This window comes from Bubalus kerabau, chromosome 3 (genome assembly GCF_029407905.1).
Source record: "Bubalus kerabau isolate K-KA32 ecotype Philippines breed swamp buffalo chromosome 3, PCC_UOA_SB_1v2, whole genome shotgun sequence".
NCBI lineage: Eukaryota > Metazoa > Chordata > Mammalia > Artiodactyla > Bovidae > Bubalus > Bubalus kerabau.
Genome location: NC_073626.1, coordinates 85,215,762 through 85,229,980, shown reverse-complemented (window position 1 = coordinate 85,229,980; position 14,219 = coordinate 85,215,762). Strand labels below are relative to the sequence as shown.

Here is a 14,219-nt window from a genome sequence, read left to right as displayed (position 1 = left end):
GTTGGACACGACTGAGCGACTTCACTTTCACTTTTCATTTTCATGCATTGGAGAAGGAAATGGCAACCCACTCCAGTGTTCTTGCCTGGAGAATCCCAGGGACGAGGGAGCCTGGTCTCTGGGGTCGCACAGAGTCGGACACGACTGAAGTGACTTAGGAGCAACAGCAGCAGCAGCATGGACCTAACATTTCAGGTTCCTATGCAATATTGCTCTTTATAGCATCTGACCTTGCTTCCATTACCAGTCACATCCACAACTGGGTGTTGTTTTTGCTGACAAAATGTGGTCCACTGGAGAAGGAAATGGCAAACCACTTCTGTATTCTTGCCTTGAGAACCCCATGAACAGTATGAAAAGGCAAAAAGATAGGACACTGAAGGTTGTTTCTTAGTTATTTCTAACTCTTTGTTTAAAAACATCTAACTTCTTGCTCTGTGGATCCATTCTTCTCCCAAGATCTTTGATCATCTCTATTATCATTACTCTGAACTCTTTTTCAGGTAGACTGCCTATCTCCACTTCACTTAGTTCTTCTGGAGTGTTATCTGGTTCCTTTGTCTAAACCATGTTCCTCTGCAGCCCTATTTTGCCTGCATTGCTATTTGTATTTTTATGTACGTGTCAGTTACGTTTCTCAGCCTTGGAGAAGTGGCCTCCTGTGGGAGACGTTCTGTGTGTTCTAGCAGCCCACTCCCCTCTCATCACCTAAGCTATGTGTTCTAGGGGTTTCCTCTCAGAGGGCTGCGTGGGTTCTTCTTTTGTGACAGGCTGATTATGTTAGTGGTCTGGTAAGCTGGACTGGCCCATAGCCCAGTTGATCGCCATGTACTGCTTTGTGCAGATGCTGCTGGTTAGTGGGGCTGAGTCATGGAGCAGCTTGCTGCAGAACCCTGGGGAATCCTAGGCTAGTGCTGGCTCAATAGTGTGTGAAATCAGAGTTCAAAAGACTCAAGAGCTGTTGCCTGCTCACTGGAGAGTGAAGCCAGATCATGGGGTTAGTGCTAAAGTGCTGGCTTGCAGAGCCAGGTCCTATAGTTTGGCTGTAGGGCCCTGGGATACTAGTTGTTGTTCAGTCGCTCACTTGTTTCAGACTGTTTGTGACCCATGGCCCACAGCACACCAGGCTTCCCTGTCCTTCCCTGTCTCCCAGAGTATGCTCAGACTCATGTTCATTGATCAGTGATTCCATCCAACCATCTCATCCTCTGTTGCTTCCTTCTCCTCCTGCCCTCAATCTTTCCCAGCATCAGTGTCTTTTAGAAGGAGTTGGCTCTTTGCGTTAGGTGGCCAAAGTATTGGAGCTTCAGCATCAGCATGAGGCTTTCCAATGTATATTCAGGGTTGATTTCCTTTAGGATTGACTGGCTTGATCTCCTTGCAGTCTAAGGGACTCTCAAGAATCTTCTCCAGCACCACAGTTTGAAAGCATCAGTTCTTCAGCCCTCAAAGTTCTTTATGGTCCAACTCTCACATCCGTATATGACTACTGGAAAAACCGTAGCTTTGACTATACAAACCTTTGTCAGCAAAGTGATGTCTCTGCTTTTTAGTATGCTGCCTAGGTTTTCATAGCTTTTCTTCCAAGGAGCAAGCATCTTTTAATCACTATCTGCAGTGATTTTGGAGCCCAAGAAAATAAAGTCCATGACTGTTTGCATTTTTTCCCATCTTTTTGCCATGAAGTGATGGGACTGGATGCCATAATCTTAGTGTTTTGAATATTGAGTTTTAGGCCAGCTTTTTCACTCTTCTCTGTCACCTTCATCAAAAGGTTCTTTAGTTCCTCTTCTCTTTCTACCATTAGGGTGGTGTCATCTGCTTATCTGAGTTTATTGATATTTTTCCCAGCAGGCTTGGTTCCAACTCGAGCTTCATTCATCCCAATATTTCACATGGTGTACTTTGTAGAGAACTTAAATAAACAGGGTGGCAATATACCACCCTGATGTACTCCTTTCCCAATTTTGAATCAGTTTATTGTTCCACGTGCAGTTCTAACTGTTGCTTGCTGACCTGCATACAGGTTTCTTGGGAGGTAGGTAAGGTGGTCTGGTATTCCCATCTCTTTAAGAATTTTCCACAGTTTGTTATGATTCACACAGTGAAAGGCTTTAGCGTAGTCAATGAAGTAGAAGTAGATGTTTTTCTGGAATTCCCTTGCTTTTTCTGTGATCCAACGGATGTTAGCATTTGCTCTCTGATTCCTCTGCCTTTTCTAAATCCACCTTGTGCATCTGGAAGTTCTCTATTCATGTACTGCTGAAGCATAGCTTGAATATTTTGAGCATTACCTTGCTACCATGTGAAATGATATGATTGTGCAGTACTTTGAACATTCTTTGGCTTTCCCCTTCTTTGGGATTGGAATGAAAACTGACCTTTTCCAGTCCTGTGGCCCCTGCTGAGTTTTCCAAATTTGCTGCCATATTCAGTGCAGCACTTTAGTAGCATCATCTTTTAGGATTTGAAATAGCTCAGCTGGTATTACATCACTCCACTGGCTTTGTTTATAGTGATGCTTCTAAAGGCCCACTTCACTTCGCACTCCAGGATATCTAACTCTCGGTGAGTGATCACACAATCTTGGTTATCCTGGTCACTAAGAATTTTTTGAACAGTTTGTGTATTCTTTCCACCTCTTCTTAATATCTTCTGCTTCTGTTAGATCCATACCATTTCTGTCCTTTGTTGTGTCCATCTTTGCATGAAATGTTTCCTTGGTATCTCTAATTTTTTTTTGAAGAGATCTGTAGTCTGTTCTATTGTTTTCTCTATTTTTCATTGTTAACTTAAAAAGGCTTTCTTATCTTTCCTTGATGTTCTCTGAAACTCAGATAAGTATATCTTTTTCTTTCTCCTTTGCCTTTCGCTTCTCTTCTTTTCTCAGCTATTTGTAAGGCCTCCTCAGACAACCATTTTGCCTCCTTGCATCTCTTCTTCTTGGGCATGGTTTTGGTCAATGTCTTCTGTACAGTGTTAAGAACCTCAGTCCATGGTTGTTCAGGCACTCTCTCTACCAGATCTCATCCCTTGAATCTATTCATCACCTCTACTGTATAATCATAAGGGATTTGATTTAGGTCATATATAAATGGCCAAGTGGTTTTCCCTCTTTTCTTCAGTTTAAGCCTGAATTTTGCAATAAGGAGCTCATGGTCTGAGCCACAGTCAGATCCAAGTCTTGTTTTTGCTGACTGTATAGAACTTCATCTTTGAGTACAAAAATATATAATCAGTCTGAATTTGTTATCGACTACCTGGTGATGTCCATGTGTAGTTTCGTCTCTTGTGTTGTTGGAAGAGAGTATTTGCTATGGCCAGGTGTTCTCTTGCCAAAACTCTGTTTGCCTTTGCCCTTCATTTTGTACTCCAAGGCCAAACTTCCTTGTTACTCCAGGTATCTCTTGACTTCTTACTTTTGCGTTCCAGTCTCCTATGATGAAAGAACATCTTCTTTGTGTGTGTTAGTTCTAGAAGGTCTTGTAGATCTTTATAGAACTGTTCAACTTTGGCTACTTCAGCATTTGTGACTGAGCCACAAGCGTGGATTACCATGATGTTGAACTGTTTGCCTTGGAAGCAAACCGAGATCATTCTGTCCTTTTTGAGATTGCACCCAAGTACTGCATTTTGGACTCTTGTTGACTATGAGGGCTACTCCATTTCTTCTAAGGGATTCTTGCCCACAGTAGTAGATATAAGGATCATCTGAATTAAATTTACCCATTCCCCTCCATTTTAGTTCACCGATTCCTAAAATGCTGATGTTCACTCTTGCCATTTCCTACTTGACCATGTCTGATTTACCTTGATTCACGGACCTAACATTCCAGGTACCTATGCAATATTGTCCTTTACACTGTCAGATTTTATTTTCACCACCAGACACATCTGCAACTGAGTGTTATTTGTACTTTGGCCCAGCCTTTTCATTCTTTCTATAGCTATTTCTCCACTCTTCCCCAATAGCCTATTGGACATCTACTGACCTGGGGGCTCGTCTTCTGGTATCATCCTTTTTGCCTTTTCATAACTGTTCATAGGCTTCTTGAGGCAATAATTCTGAAGTGGTTTACCATTCCCTTCTCTAGTGGACAACATTTTGTCAGAACTCTCCACTATGACCCATCCATCTTGTATGGCACTGCAAGGCATGACTCATCGCTTCAATGAGTTACACAAGGCTTTGATTTATGTGACCATCTTGGTTAGCTTTCCCTGATGTAGTTTTTGTTTTGGAGGCTTTGTGATTATAGTTCTTCTCTCTGCCCTCTGATGAAAGAGGATAAGAGGCTTGTGCAAGCTTCCTGATGGGAGGGACAAGCTGTGGGGAAAACTGAGTCTTACTCTGGTGGGCTGGCCATGCTCAGTAAATATTTGATCAAGTTTTCTGCTCATGGGTGGGGCTGTGCTCCCTTCCTGTTAGTTTTTTGGCCTGAGGTGGCCCAGTCCTGGAGTCTATAGGCTCTATGGTAGGGCTAAAGGCTAACCCCAAAAGGACTTAGGCCAACATGGGCCTCCTAGTACTGCTGCTGCCAGTGCCCGTATCCCTTCAGAAGGCCACTACCAACCACATCTCTGCAGGAGACCCTCAAACACTTGCAGGCAGGTCTGGTTCAGTCTCTTGTGTGGTCACTGCTCCTTTCCCATGGTTCCTGGTGCACACAAGGTTTTGTTTGTACCAAGAGTCTCCGTTTATCCTAGTCCCTGTGGATGTTCTGTAATCAAATCTGCTGGCTTCAAAATCAGATTCCCTGGATATTCCCAACCCCTTAGCCTGATCCCCAGTTTGGGAAGTCTGTTGTGGTGCCTGGAACTTTCCCAACAGTGTGAGAACTTCTTTGGTAGTATTGTTCTCCAGATGTGGTCACCCACCCAGTGGGTATAGGATTTGATTTTAATGTGATTGCCCCCCTCCTACCATCTTATTGCAGTTTCTCTTTTGTCCTTGGAGTCTGTGAGTCTGTTTCTATTTTGTAGATAGATTCATTTGTATCATATTTTAGATTCCACATTAAGTGATATCATGTGGTATTTGCCATTCTCTTTCTGACTTCACTTAGTATGATTATCTCCAGTTATATCATGTTGCTGCAAATGGCATTATTTCATTCATTTTATCACTGAGTAGAATTCTATTGTGTATATGTACCACATCTTCTTTATCCATTCATCTGTCTGTGAACACTTAAGTTGTTTCCATGTCTTGGCTATTGCATAGTGCAGTTATGCACATAGGAGTGCACGTATCTTTTTCAATTATAGTTTTTCTTGGATATATGCCTGAGAGTGGGATTGCTGAATCTTATGGTAATTCTCTATTTCCTCAAAATATCCCTTAAATCTATCCCTTAGGATCTCTGTTGCTTTATGGATTTTCTTTTTGGAAAATCTATCCATTGATGTGAGTGGAGTGTAACAGTCTCCTACTACTACTGTATTTCTGTCAATTCCCTTTAGGTCTGTTAGTTTTGTTTTATGTATTTGGGTGCTCATATATCAGGTGCCACATGTAGCTATATTTTTTATATATTTGTGGGAGGACATGAGCTCCATGTCCTAACCCTCTGCCATCCTCATAACACTCCCTCTTAAATTTTATTTTCCTTATTTCTGTCCTTCCTCTCACAGATAATGCTATATTTAATCAAATCTTGAAGTGTATCTTTTTTAGCTAAGACTTAACAATAAAACTGTTCAGTAAAATTTGCTAATAGGTAGTTGCTTTTGCCAAATTAATACTTGCATCACCACATCTCCCCTGACTTGCCTAAAATTCTTGATTGGTGGAAGGGAAACAAATGACCACCATTTAATCTTTCCCTCTCCACATATGTTAGTGCAGCTGACCTCTATAATAGGAGTATCTCAATAATTTGTTTTCCAACTTTATTTTAAATAATTTTAAAACATGAAGGAAAGTTTAAAAAACCTTGTGTAATTATAATCCACATATCTCCTGTCTAGGTTTCATAGTCATTATAATAATCATAATAATGATGCTGAGATTAATGAGAACCATAGCAGAATCTTTTTTATTTTATATTATTGAATGAAAGATTTTTAAATTCTATAATGCTTTGAAACAATTTTTCAAAACAGTTTTCAAAAGTTTCAAACACATAATTTCATGTATTACCACAATAATCTTTTTTCCCTACATGGCAGCTCCACAGTTCTTTCACCTTCCTGGTAATGATTAGTTCATCTCTATATCTGTGAGTCTGTTTCTTTGTTATATTCACTAGTTTGCTATACTTTTTAAAAATTCCGCATAGAAGTGATATTATACACCATTTTTCCCCCTCTGTTTGACTTATTCCACTTAGCATAATGTCCTCAAGTCCATCCATGTTGCTGCAGATGGCAAAATTTTATTTTTTATGGCTGAGTAATATTCCATTATATATCATTATATATATGTGTGGGTGTATACACACACACACACACACACATCCCATCTTCTTTATTCATCATCTGTTGATGGATACAGGTTGCTTCCATGTCTTGGCAGTTGTAAATAATGCTCTAAATGTAAACATGAACATTATTGTTCTTACTAGATCATGTCTAACTTTTTCATGACCCCATGCACTGTAGCTGGCTCCTCTGTCCACGAGGTTTCCCAGGCAAGAATACTGTAGTGGGTTGCTATTTCCTTTTTTAGGGGACATTCTCCATCCAGGGATCGAACCTGCATCTCCTGCATTGGCAGGCAGATTCTTTACCACTGAGCCACCACGGAAGCCCAACGTGAACACTGAGGTGGTTGTATCTTTTCAAACTAGTGTCTTTGTTTTTTTCAGATACATACCATGGTATGAAATTGTGGTTAGTGTGGTAGTTCTCTTTGTGATTTTTTGAGAAATCTCCATACTGTTTTCCACAGTGGCTGAACAAATTTGCATTCCCACTAACCATATATGAGGGTTCTCCCTTTTTAAAATTTAATTTTTATTTTGTATTATAGTTGATTTACAATGTTTTGTTTCAGTTGTACAGCAAAGTGATTTAGTTATACATGTACAAATAACCATTCTTTTTCAGATTTTTTCCCTTATAAGTTATTATAGAATATTGAGTAGGGTTCACTACCCTGTACAGTAGGTCCTTACTGATTTTATATATGGTAGTATATAAATTATATATATTTTATATATATATTATATAATTTATAGTAGGTCCTTGTTGATTTTAAATATGGTAGTATACATATGTTAATCCCAGACTCCTAATTTTTCCTTCCCTCCACCTTTCCCCTTTGGTAAACATGTTTGTTTTCCAAGTCTGTGAGTCTGTTTCTATTCTGTGCATAAAATCATTTGTGTCATTTTTAGACTCTACATGTAAGTGGTATCATAAGATACTTGTCTTTATGTGACTTACTTCACTTAGTATAATCATCACTGGATCCATCCATGTTGCTGCAAATGGCGTTTTTCATTCTTTTTTTTACAGCTGAGTAATACTCCATTGTATATAGACCACATCTTTAGTCCTCTGTCACTGGCTCTTACTTTGTTTCTGTCTCTTTACTATTATTAATAGTGCTATAATGAACATCGGGCTGCATGTATCTTTTCAAATTATAGATATCTCTGCATTTATGCCCAGCAGTAGGGATTGTTGGACCGTTTATTTTTTATAATAGCTACCAATTTCATTCCCTCCACCAGTATAGGAGGGTTTCCTTTTCTCCACACCCTCTCCATCATTTACTCTTTGTAGACTTTCTGGAGAGGAACATTCTGACCAGTGTGAGGTGTTACCTCATTGTAGTTTTGATTTACATTTCTCTAATAGTGATGTCAAGCATCTTTTCATGTGTTTTTTGGTCATCTGTCTGTCTTCTTTGGAGAAATGTCTATTTAGATCTTCTGCCAATTTTTTGATTGGGTTTTTTGTTTATTTGATATAGAAATGCATGTATTATTTGTATATTTTGGAGATTAATCCCTTGTCAGTTGTTCCACTTGCAAATATTTTCTCTCTCATTTCATGTATTGTCTTTTTTTTTAATGATTTCCTTTGCTCTGAAAAAGCCTTTAAGTTTCATTAGGTCCTATTTATTAATTTTTGTTTTTATTACTCTAGAAGGTGGACATTGCTGCAGTTTATGTCAAAGAGTGTTCTGCTTATGTTTTCCTCTAATAGTTTTATAGTATTCAATCTTACATTTAGGTCTTTAATCCATTTTGAGTTTATTTTTATGGATAGTGTTAGAGAATGTTCTAGTTTCTGAACTTTCTAGACTTGGGTGACTGTTTCTTTCCTAGGTCTGGGAAGTTTTTAGCTATTATGTCTTCACATATGTTCTCTATGTTGCTTTCTCTCTCATATTTCTGGGACTTCTAAAAGGCAAATATTAGTGCACTTGATGTTTCCCCAGAGGTCTTTTAAGCTGTGCTCACTTGTCTTCATTTTCTTTTCTTTCTTCTGTTCAAAGGCAGTGATTCCCACTACTCGGTTTTTCAGCTCACTGATAGGTTCCTCTGTATCATTTAGTCTACTGTTGATTCCTTCTAGTGTATTTTTTCATTGCAATTACTGTATCTTTTCACCCACCTAGTTGTTTTTTTACTTTTTCTCTTTGTTTAAAAACATCTAACTTTTTGCTCTGTGGATCCATTCTTCTCCCAAGATCTTTGATCATCTCTATTATCATTACTCTGAACTCTTTTTCAGGTAGACTGCCTATCTCCACTTCACTTAGTTCTTCTGGAGTGTTATCTGGTTCCTTTGTCTAAACCATGTTCCTCTGCAGCCCTATTTTGCCTGCATTGCTATTTGTATTTTTATGTACGTGTCAGTTACGTTTCTCAGCCTTGGAGAAGTGGCCTCCTGTGGGAGACATTCTGTGTGTTCTAGCAGCCCACTCCCCTCTCATCACCTAAGCTATGTGTTCTAGGGGTTTCCTCTCAGAGGGCTGTGTGGGTTCTTCTTTTGTGACAGGCTGATTATGTTAGTGGTCTGGTAAGCTGGACTGGCCCATAGCCCAGTTGATCGCCATGTACTGCTTTGTGCAGATGCTGCCGGTTAGTGGGGCCGAGTCATGGAGCAGCTTGCTGCAGAACCCTGGGGAATCCTAGGCTAGTGCTGGCTCAATAGTGTGTGAAATCAGGGTTCAAAAGACTCAAGGGCTGTTGCCTGCTCACTGGAGAGTGAAGCCAGATCATGGGGTTAGTGCTGGCCTACAGCTGGCACAACCAGGTCCTATAGTCTCCAGGGGTCCTGGAGCTGGGGTCAGATCACTGGTGGGAGGAGGGACTGTTCCTGACACCTTTGGGTATGGGGTCCTGGGTGTCCTGAAGCTTGTGTTGGCCTGCTAGTGGGTCGGGCTGGGGTCCCAGGGAAAGGGCTGGCTTTCTCTAGGCCGGCTGAGTCTGTAGGCTGCAAGATTATGGTTTTCTTCTGTCTGATGTCTGCCCTCTGGGTGAGGCTGGTCTACACACTAGTGCATGCTTCCTGGAGGCAGCACTGGTGCCTCTCCACTGTGGGGCTGAGTTGGGTTTTAGTCCTCTGATGGGCAGGGTCATATTAGAGGGATGTGTAGAGGTAGCCTGAGCTCAAGAAGTCTTTAGCCAGACTGCCTGCTGATAGACAAGGTGTTTCCCTGCCCACTTAGTTGTTTGATTTGAGGTGTCCTAGGCTACAGGCCTAGAGGCTGTTGGGTGGGGTCGGATCTTGGCACTGATAAACTAGAAGGAGGGTCCCAACATGGCTCCCAGCAGCGTGTCCCAATTCCCAAGTTGAATGTCCCCAAGGTTAGCCATAGCCACCCTCCACCTCCCTAGGACACTCTCCGAGACCCACTTGTAGATCTGGCACTAAAGAAAGTGAAAGTGTTAATCGATCAGTTGTGTCTGACTGCCACCGCATGGACTGCAGCCTACCAAACTCCTCTGTCCATGTAATTCTCTAGGCAAAAATACTGGAGTGGGTTGCCATTCCCTTCTCTAGGGGATCTTCCCGACACAGGAATCAAACCTGAGTCTCCCACGTTGCAGACTGATTCTTTACCATCTGAGCCACCAGGAAAGCCCAGGCTCCTATCAAATTACTGCTTTTGCTCTGGGTTCCAGTGCACATGAAATTTTGTCAGCACCCTTTATGAGTGAAGTCTCTCTTGCCCCTAGTCCTGTGGGGCTCCCGAAATTAAGCCCTGCTGGCCTTTAGAGCCAAATGCAATGAGAACTTGTCTTCCTAATGCAGGAGGCCAAGGCTGGAGAGACTGACTTGGGGCTCAACTCTCATTCCTGTGGAAGGATCTTTGCAATATAATTATTCTCCAGCTTGTGGGTTACACACCCAGGGGTGTGGAACTGGATTGTATCATGAGTCTGCTCCTCCTAACTGTCTCATTGCCTTCTTATGTCTTTAATCGTAGAGGGTCTTTCATGGTAGGCTCTGGTATTTTTCCTTGATCATTGTTTGCAAATAGTTATGATTTTGGTGGACTTGTGAGAAGAGGTGAGCTCACTGTCTTTCTACTCTGCCATCTTGGCTAGTCTCTAGCAGAATTTTGCGAGTACATTATTTCCTGATGACTTAGAAGGTATCTAAAGTCCACCAACAGAAGTCATCCACAGGGTTTCTTCACTGTGAACTATTCAATGAAACTTTTCCTATTTACCATATGAGGTAAAGTTGTGGAAGGTTGAGTCACCCTTCCACAAGGTCACTTTCCAGTTTCCTGAGTCAGCTGGGCCTGCTCTCTCCTTTCCCCACATGTGGGATGCTTCATATCCTCCTTCTAGACTTTCATGAAATAGTAGGGTTGCCAGATTTGGCAAAGACAAATATAGGATGTCCAGTTAAATTTAAATTTCAGATCGGTGATTAATTTTTTAGTGTATCTCCCAAAGATTGCATGGGACATACCTAGACTTAAAAATAATTCATTGTTTATCATTGACATTCATATTTAGCTGGGAAATCTTTATTTTATTTGGCAACTGTATAAAAAACAAGTCCAAAGAGTTTCTAAGGGGGTTGTGGATCTCTTTGATATTGGATCTCTCATTCTCCCAGTTCTGAAGATAAATTGAGAGGTGAGAAAGGGAAAGAAAATATTGCTGTACTATCAGTAATACAGGAATTTTTAAGGTAGAATGGTTTTTTGAGCTAGCTGGGAGCTAAAGAGAGATTCAGAGGTATATTTCTGATGGATTTAGTAAATAGTCTGTGGAACTCTGGGGGAAATAGGGCATGCGAATCGGAACCAATTGAATGAATTTATATTTTGGGTTGCAGTCATATGTATATTTGTTTAAAAGGATGTATTGAATCTATTGCCACATTAATGCTGTATAACAATCAACCATGGAACTTTGAGGGCATCGCGAGTTGGTAAATATTGATTGCTCACATACCAGGGGCAGCTCTGTGGCCCTGCTAATCTTGATTGAACTTGCTCATGTGTAGAGCTCTGACTGTTAAATGCTGTAGACTGACCTCAGTTGGGAGCACTGCTCTCTGCATCGCTCATCCTTTATTTAAGGACCATTCAGCCAACCCAGAGATGTCTCTCACAGCAGCATTTCAGGCACAGGGAGAGCAAGCAAAAACATGCACACTTGGATATCTGGTCTCAGAGCTGGTGCTGTGTCATTTTCATCTCATTCTGTTGGTCATGAAACCTATTTCTCTGGGTGGGGAAACGGGCCGTGTCTCCTTAGTGAAAGGAAGTGCAAAGTCATGTGGCAAAAGGTGTAGATGCAGGTGCGGTAAAGAATCGAGGCCATCTACCACAAGGAGTGGGTAGGAACATAAGGATCAGTTGGGAGGTAAAGAAATTCCTTGGAATTCTAGCACTTTTGCTTCAAGATGAGTAATTTGTGAGGCATCCAAATGAATTTTCTCCAGTTTGTGGAAGCAGAAATGCCAACAGTTCTACACAAATTGTCAGAATGTTTCACAATTTCTCTTGAAATACCTGTCAGAAAATTCTTTTGAGAGAGCACATGGTGGCATTTTTTCTTGCCATAAACAAAATATATCTATCCATATGAAGAGTCTGAGGTGTTAAGGAAGAAAACTTGCAGGAAAGTGGTAACATTTAAGAGAAAAGCAAGACCAACTGAAGATCTGGAACAAGTAGGTCCCTAATCAAGTGTCCTTTGAAATCTAGCCCCAGATTCTCCATCATTTGCACAGTTTGGCCACAGGAAAGAGCAGACTGGAAATGAGATATGGTATTCGGTCACTTGTCTGGTTGTGTGACCTTTGTAAAGTAGCAATTTCTTGTGTACTTTTTTTATTCCATGTGTGGATCAAATAATATAAAAGTTTTGTGTAAACTCAAACACCACATAAATTAGCTATTTTTACATAAAATATCATCTAAGAGAAACATTTTATCCATGGAAATCTTCATTGTGACCCCTAATTGCAAGTTCCCTTTTCTTTGAAGACATTTACAATAGTCAATGAATAGTAAAAAATGATGAGTTTCTTAACTCTTGTGTTTTTTTGTCTCTAGAAATGAATTGGCACTAGACAAATAATTGTATCAACTGCAATTCTTTTAAGTTTCAAGGACACACAACATTAGGTCTCAGGAGAATGGCTGGTCTCATTCAAGGACTTGCACCAACTAGCACAGTGTGGATTCTGGTGTCTCAGGCCAAAGCCAGATCTGATCTTAAAATGAGAGGGAAGGTCACTCTTCAGGAGGATGGAAAATAGATTATTAGATAAATAATACCTGTTCACTACTAGTAGTATTTAATATAGGTAGTTTTAGCTCCTCTGGAGAAGGGATAGGCTACCCATTCCAGTATTCTTGGACTTCTCTTGTTGCTCAGCTGGTAAAGAATCTGCCTACAATGCTGGAGACCTGGGTTCAGTCCCTGGGTTGGGAAGATCCCCTGGAGAAGGGAAAGGCTACCCACTCCAGTATTCTGGGCTGGAGAATTCCATGGACTCTATAAGTCCATGGGGTGGCAAAGAGTTGGACATGACTGAGCAACTTTCACTTCACTTTACAACCATCACCATGAGGTAAGTTTATTAATTCAATTTTTCAAAGGTAAAGAGGCACAGAGAAAATAATCCCCATGATTCATAAATGGCAGACATATGATTTGAACCCAAGTATCTTGACTCTCGGACAGAACTGTGTACCACAGCAAGAAACAAATAATAGAACAGCAAACTGAAACATGACAGGGTAGATCTGTATGGGCAAATGGAGAAGCTCTTCCAGACACTGCTGGTACAAAGAGAAGATGCTAAATAGTATTAAATCTTAAAAACAACAGTAACAAAAACAAACCCTGTAAAAATACAAAAGCCCAAAACAAACCTATGTATTGGATATAAATATATCTACATATAGGAATTCATATCAAAACATTAATGTTGGTTATCATTGAAGAGGGGAGTGGGATGCTGGAGACAGAAAAGAGGGTATCTCAGTTCATACCCTATAATTTACATAGAATCTGCATAACTAAAAATATGCATTGTAAAGAAATAAACTGGCGGAAAACGAAAATACTTAGATGCCCCAAATTCAAGATGAAAATAAATTTAAAGTTGCTTCTAAAAATATGCATTATAAAGAAATAACCTGATGGAGGGAAAGAGCAAAATGCCTAGATGCCAAAAATTAAATATGAAAATTGAAAGTTCTGACTCACTCCTGTGTCTTCATTTTGTTGTCACTTAAGGATATGGATAGTTTTCACTAGTTTCACTAGTTTTCACATCCTTTCCCAATTGGGGAGAGAATGTAGCACATGCTTTTCTCAAAAATAGTGTGGATAAGGGAACTTTTTTCAGAATGTATGTGTTTTCATGGTTCATATATATCCCCCTAAGTCCTGTGTGATCTTTAAAAAATATCCTAATTACAAACTATTTCAAGTACGCTAAAATCTGGAGTAAAACTTGTTTTCAAACCAGTTTGTAAAAGAAATGACTACAAACACAATTGATGGTTCCTATACATTTCCCCAATCCAGTCTTCATTTCTTGATTCCCACTAGCAAACATGTGTATTCTATTTTTTCTGTATTTATAGCCATAATACATAGTAACACTTTGCATTTTTTTATTTTATATAACTGGCATCATAAAACAAGCATTGTTCCACAACTTTTCTTCCTCATTATTTTTGAGATGTATCCATGTTCATATGCATAACTCTTCATTTCCACTGTTGTATAGAAATTTATTGTATGAATATACTATCAGTGTTGAGTGCCAGTTAG

At 40.1% G+C, this 14,219-nt stretch overlaps 1 long non-coding RNA gene across 5 annotated transcripts in view; it reads left to right on the top strand.

The window, feature by feature from the left end:
• Window positions 1-14,219, top strand: part of LOC129646364 (uncharacterized) — a 51,377-nt gene that overhangs the window by 18,811 nt on the left and 18,347 nt on the right. The window lies entirely within an intron of this gene.